The following is a 20,043-nucleotide window of genomic DNA, read 5'->3' as shown; positions in this document are numbered from 1 at the left end:
AAACCATTTAGATCTATTAGATCTATTCCATTGTCAGGCACCAATCTCTTACACTATTAATGATCCTTGGTGTACTTGCAGGGCATAGTAGTCCTCTGAGAGACTTTACCCAGATGCTGACTAAGAAAGATCCAGATACCCATAGACAAACATTGGATGGAGGTCAGAGACCCCTCTGGAAGAGTTGGAGAAAGGACTGAAAGTCCTCAAGGAGATGGCCACCCCATAGGAAGACTAAGAGTATAAACTAATCTGGACTGCTGGGAGATCTAGAAACTGAGCCACCAACCAAAGAGAATACATGGGCTGGTCTCCTGGCACATATGTAATAGATGGCTGCCATGTCTGGCCTCATTGGGAAAGGATAAGTCCAATCCTGTAGAGACTTGAGGTCCCAGGGTTGGAAATACTGGGAGTGTCTTCCTTCTCAAAGGCGAAGGGGATGAGAAAAGGAATTCTATGGGGGGTGGGGTAAGACAGCATTTGGAATGTAAAAGAAAGAAATAAGGAAAGGAAAGGAAAGGAAAGGAAAGGAAAGGAAAGGAAAGGAAAGGAAAGGAAAGGAAAGGAAAGGAAAGGAAAGGAAAGAAGGAAGAAATAAATCTATTCATTATTCATAACATTTCAGATTATGTCTACTAGTTCTTTGAATAATAAGAATATTCCTATGACCCATGAGTCAATCTTAGTCATGGTTTATTGTATTTTTACATGTTAGGCTTGGATGTTCTACTGTCAATACTTTACAGCAGTAACCATGTCTAAGGATTTTTTTTGTGTGTGTGTTTTACCCAAATAACTGATAATTTAAAACAAGTGGTCTAAATTAAACACCCTTTTTACAAGAACTCCAAGGTTGTCACTCAGCTTCTTGCTCATAGATTTCTAGGTTTTTCAGTATAGAGTGCCATTCATTGACATCATTTCTGAAATGCTGATGTTTATACATTTTACTATTTTCATTTCTTCTCCTTCTTGGTGATTTGACTGCTCATTTCTCTTTGTATGATATGCAAGAACTTGCTTTTCTGATCTTTCCCTGTAAAAATTATATTCAATAGCTATGACTAATTTTTCCCCACAAGGATCTCCTAATGGGCAATCTATTGTTTGAATAGTTCATCTTGGTGTGAGCAAGCAGAGAACTGTTTTTAGAATCCATCTAACTAGAGCAACCACAAGGCTTACTGGGGGTTGTTTGGGTGTTTATTTTCAAAACAGTGGCTTTTAATTGAAGCCTTGGAATAACACTTTTTTTCTAATTTCTAACTGAGAGTTAGTCAAGTATACCAAACTCAATATAAATCCTATGGGTAGAAAATTGCTAGGATATTTCAAAAGTTACAGTGTTCTTCACCATGCTCAAGATAACAGGTTATTATGATAACATCTAAAAAGCAATTAAACCTGAAATTTAATGTTTTCTAACATAGTAAATATAACTAACATTTATAATTACAACCAACTCTTATATTCAAAGAAGTTATGCCTTGCAGTCACAGTACAGATAAACCATTTTATCAAATATACTTTTTACAAATTGATGAGACAGGCTTTAGGTTCATAATATGCAAGTATGGAAACTATACTCTTAGCCATTCTTTTTGGAAATCACTACAGTCAGGAAATGTTGGCTCATCTTGTTTTTTAGGAACAAATCCAGGTCTTCTAAACTTTAATTTTTTTTTAAGGTGGAATTTATGAGATGGCTTAGTCAAGAAGTAAAACTTGGAATGGGCATGGAATGTCCAGTGCAATCAACAACCCACATCAGCTGCTGTTATCTGCACTGAGCCCTCACAAAACTGTCCCTGCCAACCATCAGTCATGGATAGAGAATGTTCTTGTGGTTCCCATCTCTTTACTCCTTCTTGGTGAACTATTAGACATACATATTATGAAGAGGTTGTTGTTTTCTCCTGTTTCTTACCCAGTAGTGGGTGCATACGGTTATAATGGATTGTTCCAAAGCAATGATCAAACACAGGGCTGTGGTTAAACTCAGTGAGTCAGAAAACAAAACAAACAGACAGATATTAATATAAAACAGGAATTTTTAGGAAGGATGGGACATTGAGAAAAGTATAAATGAGATGAGAGTAAGTAAACTGTAGAATATGCACTTATGAAAATGTCAAATATCTATTTCAATAATATAGATAAAATGAGTAATTACTAGTGATATGTTTTAGCTATTATGGCTCACTATAAATATAAGCTTATTTTTTTAAAAAGCAGAAATAACTGCACAGCTTCTTTGTTTTTGGAGATTATAACACAATGGCAATATTTCTTCCTTCCATTTATTCTCTCCAGACACTCTCGTATACCTCTCATTGCTGTCCTCCAAATTCATGCTCTCTTTTTATACTGTCATTGTAAAAATATATATCTATCCCACATATTGTAGCAGGAATGACAGGGATGCCTCTACATAAATGCTGGAGGGCTCCACAGACACAAATGCATCTTCTACAGGAGGTTGTAATTGAGAACTACCTGTGACACCAACATTCCGGCAGGAGGACCTAATGGAGGACTGCCTGAGAGAACAAGGATTGCTAGTGAAAATAATTCCAGCCAACCAGGAACTGCTGTTTAGAAGGGATGCTTTCTTGGGACCAATGGGGACACACATGGAGGGTATTAAAGGAGCTTGCAGCAGTGTTCAGAGAGTTTGATGTAGTGTTTCTCACCTGCTCCTGGAGTCTGTGTCATTGACCTTGCATCAACTTGCCCTAACTCTCAAAGGCAGGTAGTATTGGGCAGAGAGCAGTACAGGGAACAGGCAAAAACATATAAATATGTTATTGAAATACACACACACACACACACACACACACACACACACACACACATATATATATATATTTCCGAAACGTAATCTGAACAGGCTACATGATGTTGTGTATATGTTTTGTATTTATATTTTGATGGCTGAACAATTGGTATTGTGTAATTGATACAAGTGGTCATTTCTGAGGAAGATTATTTCTCTAGTTCATAGCATTCTTTAGTTACCTGTGGATCTTTGTGTACAATTAATGCCTCGTGATCTTTCCTACATCTACTCTGGCATATCTACCAAGCCACTGGTGTTGTTTTGTGCAGCTTATCTTTAGTTAGTCATTTTGATGAGACTTTAAGGTGTATCTTCTTATACAATTTCAATAAATACATAATAGAATATTATTCAAAGATAATCATGGTACAATTCTGTTTCCATGTTCATTATTACTGAGGTATTTCTTTGCTACCAAGCTAACTGCAGATCAATCCATAGATATTTGCCAGTGGTAGGAGTAATGGACTTCTGCACAGTACCTTATCAAATATAGCAAGTAGCATATGTCTTGAGTTTAGGCTCAATCTCCTCTGATTCAAATAATATATATATTTCTCCATCCTATCATCTTTAGCTAACTTGTGCACACTGCACATTCTATATATATATGTCAATACAGAATTCATAATATATTTGCACAACAAAAGGATTATATGCCAAAGAAGACAATGTGGCCCTGAAAAGTTTCAACATTGGGGATGCTGCAAAAAAGGCTGAGATATACTTATTCCAGAATCCTATCTGATCTGACTTCTAGGACAGTTTCAAAAACAAAAACAAAAACAAAAACAAAAAACTGCCAATCCCAAATCAGTCCAGCTTTCAGACTGTTCCAATCAGGACTTCATTCTTCATTTAAGCCTGAACTTTCTAACTGGATATCAAATATTACAACTAGCTTTCTTAAGAATGGGAAATATCACAAATATTTTGGACTACCAAAATAAAAAACAACATCCAAAACTAGCATAGCAAGAAGCAGTTTTAAGAGAAATATGCCCCATTCCCTAAAGTAGTATGGATGGATCGTTAATGTCAGATCTGCCAAAGAGCATTAATAACCCAGAAATCCTACAGTGTTATAAACCTTTGTTTATTGATACAAATTAAGATTAAATTTAGTTACATTGGTATAAAGGTTTGTATATTAATACAGATTAAAGCTTATATATCTAACAACAGGCTAAAGTATTATACCTGTGCATTTCCTAAAAGTGAATAGTTAAGTTCTAGTCCTTTTTGAAAGCTGTTACTACAAACAGTTTAGGATAATTAATAAACCCAAATTAGCAGTCAGACAATCAGATTCGTGTAGTTTAATTACAAAATATGTTTTCAAGATTGAGCAGATAATAAATAGCAAGAAACAAACAATTTAGATATACTACAAATAGATGGTCTTCAAAAACCTCAGGGAATCTACAGAATATGGCACTTAAAGATTTTTACTAATCTAAGGGGTTTTGGCAATGAAGGAGCTCCTGGCAGGACCCCTCTTCTACTTCAAAGGCAGTGATGAGCATCAAAGAACCCCCCTGAGAGTCATGTCGGCCCCGCCACTGTGCAAGGCCTTTTCAGGAGTATGACTGAGCTTAGCCCACTCTGCAGAGGAAGTGGGGACATGGGGTTCTCGGCCTCTTGGACATCCAGCACCACTGAGAAACAGGGAAGAGCAGAGAACTGAGTTGGGGGAGGGCTGGGGATAGCATCTTTGTGGGCAGGGAGTTCCAGCTTGTTCCCTTAGTCATAGTCTTTAGCTTGGTAGAGGCAGGCTTGGTGTTGGTTGGGTTTGGGATCACAGGGGCCTTTTGTGGGAGAATGATGCTGTGGCTCTGTAGTTGAATGCCTTCTCCAGGGCGCTCTACAGCAGATCTTGATGAAAGAGACATTCAGTGGTTCTAAACATTTTATTGGTTGTTCGTGGCATAAAATGTGTGCATAATGGGTAGACCTGAGATTAAATACCTTTTGCCGGGAGGAATGTCTGGGAAGGCTAAGCCATCTGGGTCTCTAGGTACCTCATTAGCATGGAGAACTCCTTTTGGAGCTATTTGATCAAAGGACCAGCTTCTTTTCTTTTCTTTCTTTTTTGTTTTGGAGGTTTGTTTGTTTGTTTGTTTGTTTGTTTGTTTGTTTTGTTATTTTGTTATTTTTTATTGATTATTTTATACATTTACATTTCAAATGTTATCCCCCTTCCTGGTTTCACCTCTATAAACCTCCTATCCCCTTCTCCTCCCTTTGCTTCTATGAGGGTGTTCCCCCACCCACCCATCCCCCCCCCACACCCCAAGCTCACGAATTCCACTACACTAGGGCATCAAGCCTTCACAAGACCTAGTGTCTTCCCTCCCATTGATGCCAGATAAGGCCATCCTCTACTGCATATGCAGCTAGAGCCATGGGCCCCTTCATGTGTATTCTTTGGCTGGTGGTTTAGTTCCTGGGGGATCTGCGGGGGGTGGGGGTGGGGGAGTCTGATTGATTAATATTGCTGTTCTTCCCATAGAGTTGCAAACCCTTTCAGCTCCTTCAGCCCTTTCCCTTACTCCTCCATTGGGGTCCATGTCTTCAGTCCCATGGTTGACTGCAGGCATCTGCATCTGTATTGGTAAAGCTCTGGCAAAGCCTCTCAGGGGACAGCCATATCAGGCTCCTGTCAGCAAGCAGTTCTTTGCATCAGCAATAGTGACTGGGTTTGGTGGCTGCATATGGGATGGATCCCCATGTGAGCAGTCTCTGGATGTCCTTCCCTTCAGTTGCTGTTCCACTCTTTGTCCCTGAATTTCCTTTAGACAGGAGCAATTCTGGGTTAAAATTTGCAAAGTATGCATGGCCCTATCCCTTAACTGGGGGTTGTGCCTAACCTCTGGATATGGTCTTTACAGGTTCTCCCTTCCCTGTGTTGGGTATTTCAGCTAATGTCATCCCAGTTGGGTCCTGGGAGCCTCATGCATTCCTGGTGTCTGGGACTTTGTTGGCTACCCCAATCCCCATTGTTACACACCTCTGTCCAATTTCCTGACCCTCTGTACATCATTCCTGTCTCCTCCCACACCTGATCTCCCCTTTTTCCTCTCTCCCTCTTCTCTTCCTCCAAAATCCCTCTCACACTCTACTTCGCATGATTATTTTGTTCCCCATTCTAAGTAGGACTGAAATATCCACACTTCTGTCTCCTTCTTCTTGAGCTTCATATGGTATGTAAGTTGTATTACGGGTGTTCCGAGATTTTTTCCTAATATCCACTTATCAATGAGTATATACCATGGGTGGTTTTTGTTTTTTTGTTTTGTTTTGTTTTGTTTTTTGTTTTTTGTGTGACTGTGTTATCTCACTCAGGATGATATTTTCTAGTTCCATTCATTTGCCTGCAAATTTCATGAAGTCTTGCTTTCTATTACTTGCTTACTATTACTCCTCTGTGTAAATATATCACATTTTCTGTATCCATTCCTCTGTTGAGAGACATCTGGGTTGAAATAAGACTACTATAAACATAGTGGAGGATGTGTCCTTATTTCATGTTGGAGCATCTTTTGGGTATATGCCCACGAGTGGTATAGCTGGGTCCTCAGGTAGTACTATGTCCAATCAACAAACTGATTTCCAGAGTGGTTTCTTTTATGTGAGGATTGTGGCACGGATTCTAGGCCAGGAATCTTACACAGCAGGTAGTTACTAAGTCTAGGGTGTGTCCCCTCTGAATTTCTGGGTCTCAACCTGCCCTATCTTACCAAACTTACTGGCATTGTTTTACTGTCCAATACCTACATATAGAGTTTATTTCAAATGTGTCAAGCTAGTCTATGGACAAAAAAAAAAAAAAAAAAAAATGTCCTTACTTCAACTACAGACAGAATATTTACAAGCTGTACAAACTGGACATAGGAAAGTCAACTGCCAAACATTACAAGAACAAGGTAGGCTAATCCTTCAGAATCCCTACTCATTGAAAAGTCTGTCAGATATTCTGGGCCAGAAGGCTGAATATAGATGCTCCAATGTTATAGAGAAATTATGGTGGACTCTCCAGGCAACCAAGTGTCTCTGTCATTTCTGTAGTTGTGAAGTTGCTTGCTCTGCACTTCCTACATCATACTTAGGCAGTGTCTCAAGTTTCTTATGGGATTGAAACTGAATAGTTACAGTCTCAAAATTAGGATTTAAGAAATTGATTTTTGGTCTATACAAGTTATGATAGAAATTGAGTTATATATAGAAATTTAAACTCATCAAGATAGGACAGATAATATAATACCTTCTCCAAAGTTTACAAATTCATAAATGAAAGTCTTGTTATTGTAAGAGTAAGAGCCTTTTATTGGAATTAAAGTTGGAAATGTAATTATCATGTTATTGTGCACTCTGTAAAGAATATCATTGTATTATTCAAATGCTGATTTCTGTGCCCCATATCTGGTTGCAAAATATAGTTTTCAAATTATTCCTTGATTGCTCAGTAAAGCTAGCTGATCAACCAATGACTGAACAGAAGAGAAAATGGTGCTTGACTTCTACCTAGCCAGGGGAGGAGAAAAGTAGAGAGAAGAATAGGGTATTCATCCCTGGGGAGAAAGTCCAGAAGATACAATGAGAAAACACTTGAAGTTCAGAGAGCAAGATCACTATTAAAATGCAAGTATATTAGGGATTTTTCACAGGGAGATAGCCATATTAGTTAGAGAATTAAAATAGAGTAATACTTCTTCCTTCTTGAGCTTCATGTGGTCTGTGAACTGTATCTTGGGTATTCCAAACTTTTGGGCTAATATCCACTTATCTTGGTATGAGTGCATACCATGTATGTTCTTTTGTGACTGGGTTAACTCACTCAGGATGCTATTTTCTAATTCTATCCATTTACCTAAGATTTTTATGAATTCAGTCCTTTTTAGAAGGAGGGGGGGGAAATACTCAAGGGAGGAAATATGAAGACAAAATATAGAGCAGCAACAGAAGGAAAGGCCATCCAGAGACTGTCCAACCAGAGATCCATACCATATGCAGCCACCAAACCCAGACACTATTGCTGATGCCAAGAAGCACTTACTGACAGGAGCCTGATATATAAGTCCACTAAGAGGCTTTGTCAGAGCCTTACCAATACAGAGGCAGATGCTTGCAGCCAACCATTGGTCTGAGCACAAGGTCCCCAGTGGAGGAGTTAGAGAAAGGACTGAAGGAGCTGAAGAGGTTTGCAACCCTGTAGGAAGAACAACAATATCAACCAACCAGACCCACCCCAGAGCTCCCAGGAATTAAACCACCAACCAAAGAGCACACATAGAGGGACCCATGGCTCCAGATTCATATATATATAGCAGAGGATGGACTTGTTGGACATCAATGGGAGGAGAGGTCCTTGGTCCTGTGAAGGCTCAATGCACCAGTGTAGGAGAATGACAGGGGCAGGGAGACAGGAGTGTGTGGGTGGGATAGGGGTAGGGAGGATGGGATATGGGTTTCCAAAAGGGAAACAGGGAAAGGGGATAACATTTGAAATTAAATAAATAAATAAAGTATCTAATAATAAAGAAAATAAGACAAAATAAATAAAGTAGAGTAATACTGCTCAGTCATTACACCCTTGAAGCTTATTAAATCAATGTAATAGTCCAGTCTTAATTATTTGGGAGCTAGGTTGGTTAAGACACAAAGTGCAACAAACAGTTCTTTAAAGGATAGTAACAGTTTGTTACTGTTTTTGTGTTTGTTTTTTCTTTGATAGTGTGTAGAGTAACTTTGTACCAAAGATGCTAAAATGTAGGAGCAAAAGCTTTACATAGGAAAGAGTTCAACTTTCTCATATTCAATTAACTGTGTAGGTGATGTCTTTAGCAATAAGTACTTGCTGTTAGTTTGTGGAGAGAAGCTTATAATAATGGAACACCCTAGTTTATTTGAGTGTTCCCCTAGAACTTATTTGGTCAATTCAATTAGGTGAAACTCAGTACCTGTACTGGAAGCCTTATTTAGTGAAAAGTGTCCGTATGGGGTTCTATTCCCACATCATTTGTCAACTTTATTTAGACAGTCTTCATATAAGTATATATAACAAGAAATGGAGCCCTTAGTACCAGTATGGGTTAGGGTTAATTTATGTTCATTGTTCTTTAAAATATACTTAACTAAATAAAGGCTATTTTGTATTCTTGCATATGTGTGTATGATATCAAAGAAAATTTATTCTAGCTCATTAAAGGTATATAAGTCTTTGATAGCACAGTTCAATTGTTCTTCCAAATCTCAATAGTTAAAAGGATTTAGAACCAAATTAATGTTTGACTGTTTAAAAGTTAAAATATAGCATATGCATCCAATACAACTTTTTGCTTTCATCTCTTTCATCTTTTGAAAGAATAGGAATGGATTCATTCTTTTTGATGACTATTGGAAACCAAATAGTTCTTTATAATGCCAATGCAATTAATACGTTAAATAATATGAGTAAACATATTGAGGGGAGGGAATAGAATCTGATGGGTAAGTTAAAATGAAATAAACATAGACTAGGAAATATAACTGTTTGTAGCTGTATAGTTAATCACAGAAATATAATTTTCACTTAGAGAAAAAAATAATGAACAATATAGGAAGTAACTTGGACACCAAGTTAAATTGTTAAAAAAAAAAAAAAAAGAGTATGTGCTGTAGTAACTTATAACAAAGTCCAGGCGGATGGATGATTCAAACCTTAAAGCCTGAAATTGTTATCCTGATGGCAGGCACCTACAAATCCAACATTTGGAAGCCTAAGAAAAAGGACTAAGAATTAAGAATGTACCTGTGTTACCTAATATAATGTGAAAAATAATAAAAATAAGAAAGAAAGAACGTATGTGGTTTGGGGGTTGCTGGAAAGATGGTTCAACATTTAAAATTCCTCTTTACTCTTCCAGAGGACCAGGGTTTGGTTCTCATCACCCAGGTGGTGCTTTATTGCATTATTAGCTTCAGTTCTAGGGATTTGATACGTTGTCCCCTACTTTTATGGGTAGGAAGCATCCACATAGTGTCCATAGCTACATACAGTCGGTAGAGTATTGTAGACTCTAAAGTTTTAAAATAAAAGTGGTGGTTTGAGTCCTGTGTTCTAGAAAGCCATTCATCCAGGAATAAACAGCAACCCAGGTTATTCTTCATGGATATTTTTTCAAAAACACAGAGTTGGATGAGTATGGAAGAACCATGGATTTAAATGGAACTGGAAGAGAGGTGTGAATGTGATCAAAATAAGCCGTACAAAATTATTATATAACTAATGAAATGAGAAAGATTTTGTAAAAACCATAGAACTGAAGATTGGTGAAGTGCTTCCCTTCATATATATATATATATATATATATATATATATATATATATATATATACAAACACACACACACAAAATAATTTCCCACTCTATAGTGAAAACATTAAGAAACTTTTAGTGGGATACATAGAATAAAATGTAGTTAAATTTGTTTATCTTCTGTATTTATTTAACAAACAGAAATAAAAATATATAATAATGAAAAGATAAGATATAATTGATATAACAATATAGTGATTCCATAGCTTTAATTTCTAACAATAAGTGCTAAGCACATATTATTTTATCATAGGAAATACCTCATATTCTAAACAGCACTTAAGAGCTCTTAAAAAAAGAATGATCAGGATATCTGTTGCCACAAAACTAAGTGTCATGAATTCCAGTGGAATAAAACAATGACTATATTGTTATGGTTATAAAGACTCCAGGCAAGTATTTGAATTGTGAACAACAGAGATTACTTGTTATTGCTTTATATTATCTGATTAAATTTCTGAAAAGATTGTAAAGTTGCTAACCTGAAACTATATCACCCATTCATACTATGAGATATTGGCATAGGATGCATCGAACAGAAAAACTGAGCTAAGCTTGGAGGGATGATTAGAGGATGGAAAAATGAGCAATCTCCATGCATCCCGGGCTTCTTACAGAAATGCACATTTCTCTGTGGGAAATATCCAAACAGTAAACCTTTAAAGAGAACCAAGTGCACACTCTAGCTTTGTCTCATCTAACTTCTGGAGTTGCACCACATTGCTTTCCTCTTATGACTCAATTGTTTGAAGCAGTTAAGTGCCAGTCCATATTCAAGAAAAAATCAAATTAGTTTGTGTCTTGATGCGAAGTGGGCTTTATTTGAAGAACAGGCAAAATGAAAATTATACTTGGGCCTTATTTGGAAACTGTCAAGAGAGAAACTTAAATGTACTATGGCATTTTTAAAATTATTACAGAGTGTGGGGAGATAACTTGGTTGGTCAACTATTTACTACAAAAAAATATGGATTTAAATGATGATTGCTAGGACCTATGGAAAAAGATAGAGTTGCTGGTAAAGACCTTCTATCCCAGGGCTGGGAAGACAAATACAGATGGCCTTGGTTATCACTCAGAGTAGCAAGTCTGTGTAATCTAGGCTCAATGAATGATTCTGTCTCAGGGTGGAGAAGGACTGAGAAAGATAACTTACATAAACTTCTGATCCCCATAGGCACACCTACATGGTCATACATCAAGGAAATGAGCAGTCCCAACACACACACACTCATGCACACAAGCATACACACAAACTCACACCCATGCACACACACACACACACACACACACACACACACACACACACGCGCGCGCGCACACGCACACTCACACACACACACACACACACACTCACACACACACATGTGCCAGGATGTTGTGTTTCTTTCTCATTGAGCTTGCCCAGGGATGCAATCTCAAAAGAATTTACTTTTTTGCCAAAAAAAATTAAAATTGAAAAAACAAAGTTCATAGCAGATGATTTTGAAAGAACAGTGTGTTTGAAATGAATGTAATATGCCACGAATATAAGAATAGTACTTAAAGATGGAAGAGGGATCTCGGTAAAAGTTGTGAGGTCCAAATCATAGCAGATGCATATATAAAGATGCATAGGATATTCTAAGCAAATTAAAATTATTATCAAATTTTAAGAGGATAAATTTGGTAAATTAATTGATTAATTTATAATAGCCACCACTGATGTCATGCAGAGGATTGACATGAAAGTGCAGTGTAGAGAAGATTTTATGGGAAATTAGGAGCACATATTAATGGCAAAAGTTCTGGCTTACAACAAAGTGAAAAAGATATAAGTCAGCTCCTGAGAGATGATAAATATTGCCGGTGACTTGGAAGTGGCACTGGAGAAAAAGAGGACTAATGACACCATCACTTTGGGGAAATAATCACTGAGTGGGCTGTACCACCACTTGCACCACTTGCTGTAAGGGCAGAGAACGGACACAGAGGTGTTGAGAAAGATGTGATGTAAATAAACACTGTTATAAAACATTAAATATTTAATTATTTCATTGGCAGCTCCACATCTTGAAGAATTACCCAACAAATCAAAATATAATAATCTTTAGCATTTAGTATAGAAGACTGAAAATCTCAGATAAATCACAAGAAACCATTCTATAACTCAAGAAAAGAAATAATGTAAAGCTTTGTTCAGAGTTAAAAGTTTATTAAGCTATCATTATAAGTTCAAAGGGTTAACTTTTATTTCTGAATCATGTTCCTTTACAACAAGCTAAGAACCTAAAAGAAGAAGAAGAAAAAGGAAATAGAGAAAAGCATAGGTCCCAAAGAACCTGTATTATTTAAGAGCAGACTCCATCCCTTAAAACACCTGAATTATTAATGTCCTCATCAAAGTCGATGTCCAGAGACTATGTTCTGTTGCCACCTCATTTCATTATTCAACTCCACTCAAAGGAATGCTTGCAGCATAGGATGAACAACTGAGTTCCCTTCCTGCCAGGCTCCATAGCTTCCTTTCCTATGATCTCCAGGGTGCTTCATACAAGTCTGTTTGAGGTTGAAAGGTCTGTGTCTATGCTACGGGGTTTCTCCAGGTCAGTTATAGGTAGTTGAAAACTCATCTCTTCCCTTCCTGGGGCTTCTGAGTTCCAATGTTTTTCACGTGCAGAAATTATTAAGATGTTACCTGGAATGTACCATTCCAAAGAAATACTTTGCCTAAAAAATAAACTAAGTCTCAAAAACCTGTTTTTCTCTGACCAAAGTATGGTGAGAAAGTGAAAAATAACATCAGCAAACATAACCAACAAAAGAAAAATTAAAATCAGGTGGAATTGTTTTTAAAAAACTGTTCCTGGGTGGTTTAATTGCATGGATTCATATTTTGATATATTTGGTAAAATTGGAAAAGCAGATTACATCATGGCTGCAAGCATGCCAATCTCTGAGTATAATGCCCCATGTTTCAATTCTAAATTTGTCATTTGTCAGTTCTATGATTATAGTCACCTTAATATTTTCTCCATGCTTGTTTACATATACATAAAACAATTATCACATTAACAAAGATCTTGTTATTTATATATGTTAAGTACTAAAAAATACATTCTAAATGAATTTAATAGAATCATTGCTTTTAGAACATGGAATGACAATAGACACTGGATACTAACTAATGCTGGGTGTGAGTTATGGTATAATTAATTAACTAAATCAGTGTACATGGATGAGTATACTTCATGTGTGTTATGTGTGCTGTTATTGGCATGTAGAAGTTAACGGACAACTTTCAAATGTTGGTACTTGTTATCCACCTTCTTGAGGTGAGGTGTATCTTGTGTTATATTTCTCTGTGTACACCCAGCTTGCTAATTTCTAAGAGAATCATTTGTCTGCATTTTTAATATTACCATAGGAGTGCTAAGATTGCAGACATACCTTGCTTTTTTTTAACCTATGTACCAGTAATAAAACACAGGTTGTCAGACTTACCTAAATAATGTTGTTACTCAATGAGCCTTGTCTTTGGCCCTGATACAAGTTATTTTTCACCTCCTATTCTTACACTTCAATTTAAAATCCACTCAAAAGGTTAGAATTCCTTGTACCAGTGCTCAAACTACATAATTTTTTAGCCTTCACAAACCATGCATTCACTCATTGAAGGCATACAATCGTAACTAAAATATCCATCCTCTACATTCTTGTATCAAGAAAATTGTGAACAATATTGTAAGGGGTAAAATATAATCTCTAATCTCCTTTCACAATTTTGAAACTGTAATTCTGTAATCTATTTGTCTAATACAAGGTTTCAGTGAATTATATCTAAGGATAACTTGAATACTAACTGTAAGTCCATATGGAAGTTGGAACATGCTCATACCTACCATCCCTTAGGGGGTATAGGCAGGAGAACTGAAGACTTTTAGGCAAGTCTATGCTGGACAGAAAGACAAACTCCCCCACAAAAAATTCAAAGCAAACAAACACACAAATCTCCAACTCCTTTAACCCCTAGTGTGGAACACTTTTCAAATACACAGATTAAAGATAAGTAGATGATAAATTGATATAAGATAGATAGATGGATAGGTAGATAGATAGATAGATAGATAGATAGATAGATAGATAGATAGATAGATAGATAGATAGATAGATGGATGATAGATGGATAGATGATAGAAAGATACGTATAAGTATACAGTATATAAATACATGTATGTATATGTAAACACACAGACATGTGTGTATGAATATTTATATTTTCTCATCTAAATCTCAAAATATATGTTGCTTGACTCATTTGGTTTACAAATGGAGATAGCAATTATTCTCTACAAAATGGTTGTTTTGGGATTAATTCTTAAAGGGAGTAATTTGAGTGAAAATACTTTATTTTACTACAATGGTCCTGAAAAAAAAACAAATTAATTTAATATCTGTGGACATTTCAGTGTGATATTTTTTTAACGGACCTAAGCTTAGTCTGCTGTAGTCTTGGGTTGGACTTGTTACATTAACTGTGATGACCTGAGGTGAGTTAACTTCTTTTACAAATTTTGCTAAATCAAAGTGTTGGTCCTCTGTTTGGCTTGTTTGTTTGTTTGTGTTTGTTTTTGTTATTTTTGGTGTTGTTGGTAGTGGTGGTGGTGGTCATGGTGGTTATGGCTGTTGACTTTTATTAAAAATGTACACTTTTTAAAGGTCATTAGTTTTGACCATTTATATAGCTAGTTACCTTAAAAGGTGAAAAAAATAATACCCCTTCTGTAGGCTAGTCATAGATTTAAACTCATTTTTGTTGGTTTTCTCATATAACATACCTGCTACCATTTTATATTCCATTTAATTTTCCTGTTTTCATAAAAAAAAACTGTAATCCCAAAACAAAAACTAACATTCAAGACAGAAGTTAACAACCAGTAATACCAGAAATCAGGACCAAATTTTCTAGAACACATCATTTCTTAGTGAATCTTGTAGCCCCAAGTTTGAGTTAGTACAGATCTTTCTCTTGACAAAAATAAGAACTATTTTTAGTAAAACATCTAATGTTGTTTCATTAGCTATGTGGGAACTTTTTAATGCTTAGAGTTCACAGCTTTCACATTGTAACAGTAACTGTCTTAGCCATTTCCTTCTTAGGTTTTGAACATAGTCTTACTTTCTGATTGTTCATCTGGCACCTTCTGGTGCTAACCTTTAATGTCAGCTATCTGGTTGTTATAGGTCTTACTTTCTTGAATAAAAGCCAATGACACAAGGCTTAAATTCAGCCTCTGCAGAGTTTATTTGTCTTTCATTAGTAATCTGATCATACACATACATCCTTGCTCTACATCCCACCTTCTCAACAAGATGGTTCTTTGATGAAGAAAAACCTCCCTGTGCTTTCAGAGTTGGACTTTGTCCCCGTTTGAAAATTTTATACCTGTCAAGAAGATTGTTATCAACCTAGCAACATTGAGAGATGATTTGATTAGCGACAGATGCAAATAAAGGAGTACCAGTCCCAACGAGCCAGCCAAGAGTCGAACCTGGAATCTTCTGATCCGTACTCAGACGCTTTATCCATTACGCCACTGGCCGGCAGACAATAACTTCTCACCCATCGTGGGGCTCGAACCCAGGACCCTGAGATTAAGAGTCTCATGCTCTACAGACTGAACTAACCTCAGGATGATGTCCTCCAGGTCCATCCATTTGCCTAGGAAGCTGGGTTCTTTCCAGCTTCTGGCTATTATAAATAAGGCTGCTATGAACATAGTGGAGCATGTGTCCTTCTTACCGGTTGGGACATCTTCTGGATATATGCCCAGGAGAGGTATTGCTGGATCCTCCAGTAGTACTATGTCCAATTTTCTGAGGAACCGCCAGACTGATTTCCAGAGTGGTTGTACAAGCTTGCAATCCCACCAACAATGGAGGAGTGTTCCTCTTTCTCCACATCCTCGCCAGCATCTGCTGTTACCTGAATTTTTGATCTTAGCCATTCTGACTGGTGTGAGGTGGAATCTCAGGGTTGTTTTGACTTGCATTTCCCTGATGATTAAGGATGTTGAACATTTTTTCAGGTGTGGAAACTTTGCCCCTTCTTAGAATTGGGAACAAAACAACCATGGAAGGAGTTACAGAGACAAAGTTTGGAGCTGAGACAAAAGGATGGACCATCTAGAGACTGCCATATCCGGGGATCTCTCCCATAATCAGCTTCCAAACGCTGACACCATTGCATACACTAGCAAGATTTTCCTAAAAGGACCCAGACATGGCTGTCTCCTATGAGACTATGCTGGGGCCTGGCAAACACAGAAGTAGATGCTCACAGTCAGCTATTGGATGTATCACAGGGCCCCCAATGGAGGAGCTAGAGAAAGTACCCAAGGATCTGAAGGGATCTGCAGTCCTATAGGTGGAAAAACAATATGAATTAACCAATACCTCCACCCCCACCCCCGGAGCTCATGTCTCTAGCTGCATATGAATCAGAAGATGGCCTAGTCGGCCATCAGTGGAAAGAGAGGCCCATTCGTCGTGCAAACTTTATATGCCTCAGTACAGGGGAATGCCAGGGCCAAGAAGTGGGAGTGGGTGGGTAGGGGAGTGGGTGGGGGAGCGTGTGGGGGGACTTTTGGGATAGCATTGGAAATGTAAATGAAATAAATACACCCCCTCCAAAAAAAAGAAGATTGTTATCTTTTTGTCCTGAAAAATGGTAATGCCCTCTCACAGAGATAATGTGAATACGATACATTGGGAAAGTCTGGAGAAAAGGAAACCCAGCCTATAACATATTTCTTCTCATAATACTGAAACAAAAATTCTCATAGGAGGTGAGCTATATATGCACTAAGGGCTGAATACTCTTCAGCCGTTTATCTCTGCACTTTGAACATTTAGTGATCTCTGTACCTTTCTTTGCTTCAAAAAAAAAAAATGGTTCTCTGGCCAAGACTAAAGCAGAACTAGTATAAGGATATAAACATAAACATTTACAAAAACAAACAAAAAAACACATTAGAAGCATTTTTATCTAGTCCACCTAAGGCCTGAGAACACTGCTCCCATGGTATTTTGACCATATTTACAGTATCATGCATGTATTGTATCCCTAGAAGCAGTCTTTAAATACAAAGAGTGCTTGGTTACCCCCTAAACAACAGAGACTTTATTGTAGATTTGGGCCCATTTGCTTGAGTGGTCAGGTTTGGACACACAGAGTTCTTATGATGATAACTTTTCTCTATCATTAAAACTTTCTGTTCTGTGGGCACTAGCCAGGAAGGAGGTGCCATTTTATTAAAGTTCACCTTAAAATATTCTGCACTTCCCAGAGTGTGATGTATTCAGCAATAAGATCTTAGGTTAGTTCTGGTAGGTGACTAAGATGAGTGGATAGCCTTGTATTGGAATATGATCCAAGAATGGAGCCGTGCCACAGGAATTTTGAGTGCTTGTGAGAAAACTTCATGAAAACAAGAACCTTGTGACCTTAGTTTCTTCAAAAACATGGAAATGTTCTTTTCTGCCTATGTCAGGTATAGTAAGAAGAAGTTTAATTCAGATTATTCATTAGAGCTGGCTATTCGTTGTTGTTTTTATGCCTCCAGATGTGGCTTGTCCTTGTGATTAGACACCTTACTCATTAAATTCTTTTTCACTGTCAGAGTATAAACTTTTGGTTGCTTTTAATAAAGTTGGTACTGGATGGGCTTTAGTACCCTTTTGGTTTTGGCTCCACTCTTCCAGGTTTAATCGCCTTTAGAGAAGGAAACAGACATCATTTGGGGATCCTTTAAGAAATAATTGCTAGAGACATGAGTTCAAGGGGTACTGGTTAGTCCATATTGCTGTTCCTCCTATAAGGTTACAGACCCCTTCAGCTCCTTGGGTACTTTCTCTAGCTCCTCTATTGGGGGAGTGAGTGGGTTGGCGAGCAGGGTCAGGGGAGGATATAAGGGACTTTTGGGATAGCATTTGAAATGTAAATGAAAAAATTATCTAATTTTTTTTTAAGAAAAGAAATAATTTCTAAACAACTCAGAGGTAATTTTCTTACACTCAGATATTTGGTTTCTGGAAAGGTTTAAATTTGAAATATATATATATTTTTTATCAATTACTTACATATGTGCTACAACATGGAAAAAAGCTCATCGATTGAAAATACAGTGACTTGGAGTGTATGTGAGGGTTTGGAATGGTGAATGGAAAGACAAAATATACTTTAGATGCTATTTCAAAATTGACAAAATTTAATTATATATATTCATAAACATAAAGAAGTAGATTTCTGTATTACATTTCCTTAATCCTAATACTGCATTTTGGTTTCCCTTATCCTACACATTTTGGTTTCCCTTCTCCCTTATTTCCTCACCCATTTCCAATTAAACATTTCCATTCCTGGTGTTATCTCATATCTTCTTTCATATTACATAATTTTTGTTCATCTCAAAACAACTCTACCACCATGGATCTTGTCTTGATCGTTGACTTCAACAGACAATCATGATAAGACAGCACCTCCTCTACACATTTCTTTCTACAGAGTGGACCATAAATAGATTCAATGCCTGGAGAAAATGTATTTCATTAGAAAGCATAAGAGGAATAGATGAAAAAGGTTAAAGAAACACTGATTATACCATCTTTAGTAAGAATTATGCATTTTAATTTTCATTTTTTTATCTTTTCCTTTTTTATTAACAGAATCCTCTAAATATAAACCAATAAGTATTATCAAGTTGGAGTTTTGGAAAGCAGATGAAGATCATTATTATGAGTTCCATGAGTACAGAAGCATCTTCCTTCTTTTGATTATTTATGTTGGTTTTGGTTTGATATGGGGGCAATAATGCACCATAATTTTTATTTTATATGATCTATTATATGATAACTATGTAAATAAAAGAAATATCATATAACTAAATTGACAGCAGTCCAATTTAATGTATTTCCATGAAATATAGTCATAATAGACATTTGAGACAAAACCTGTGAAGATTTAAATTAGATCTTACACTTTCATAACTAGTTCTTTGTCTTGGAAACTAGCCTTTATAGGTGATGATACAACTCTACTTGATGTTCTATTCTTTAGATGAGTGTGGATACCTATGTTTATGTTTTTAAGTATGACAGCAACTAATCTATAAAGAGGGTGAGCATTATTACAATCATTTGCTCTGTCTTGCACATAAAATTATCTACCACATTGCTGTAACAAATTTATAGTTTAAGCATTTTATATAATGATATTATATATTCCCAAGAATCTCTATATTTGAATATATATATACATGTATTGAGTATGTGCTTATTCATGTGCATGTGTGTGTTTGTGTGTTGTATGTGTGTGTGTGTGTGTGTGTATACAGTATAATACACAGTAGAAAACACAGCAGAATGCACAGCAACACTGTCACCTCAATTCTAACAGATTAGACACTGGCTTATTTTTTTCACACCTGGCTGGATTCTTAGTGGGTTCATCTTGACTGACATAAGATAGGAACAAACAGTTAATCAATTAAGCAAATACTAAATTGATATATCATTCTTCATTGCTTTTATACTCAATAGAAATTAGCTCCAAATTTCTGGTTTCTGTTAAAATTTTCAATTGATTCTTATACCTCAAGCTAACTAAATATTTATAAATTTCCATAAAACAAGTTTCAAATGACCTTGGGAATATCCTCCCTTAATTACAATAAAAGAAATAGTAATCCATGGACAAAAAAACCAAGATCTTATATGTGAACTTTTCTACATTTTGAGCTCTGTATGCTTGTTTCTTCATTGAGATCACCTGTTTTTGGTTTTCTTGTGTATTTTTACTTAATTCA

At 36.6% G+C, this 20,043-nt stretch overlaps 1 long non-coding RNA gene across 1 annotated transcript in view; it reads left to right on the top strand.

Annotated features, from left to right (window-relative positions):
* LOC115030620 overlaps positions 1–19,033 on the top strand; it is a 146,332-nt gene extending 127,299 nt beyond the window's left edge. Inside the window, exon 4 of the long non-coding RNA XR_003836211.1 lies at positions 18,905–19,033. This is a non-coding gene — a long non-coding RNA (uncharacterized LOC115030620). The remainder of the gene's footprint in view (positions 1–18,904) is intronic.
* The last annotated feature ends 1,010 nt before the right edge of the window (positions 19,034–20,043 follow it).

This window comes from Mus caroli, chromosome 3 (genome assembly GCF_900094665.2).
Source record: "Mus caroli chromosome 3, CAROLI_EIJ_v1.1, whole genome shotgun sequence".
NCBI lineage: Eukaryota > Metazoa > Chordata > Mammalia > Rodentia > Muridae > Mus > Mus caroli.
This window is presented reverse-complemented; position numbering and strand designations above follow the sequence as displayed.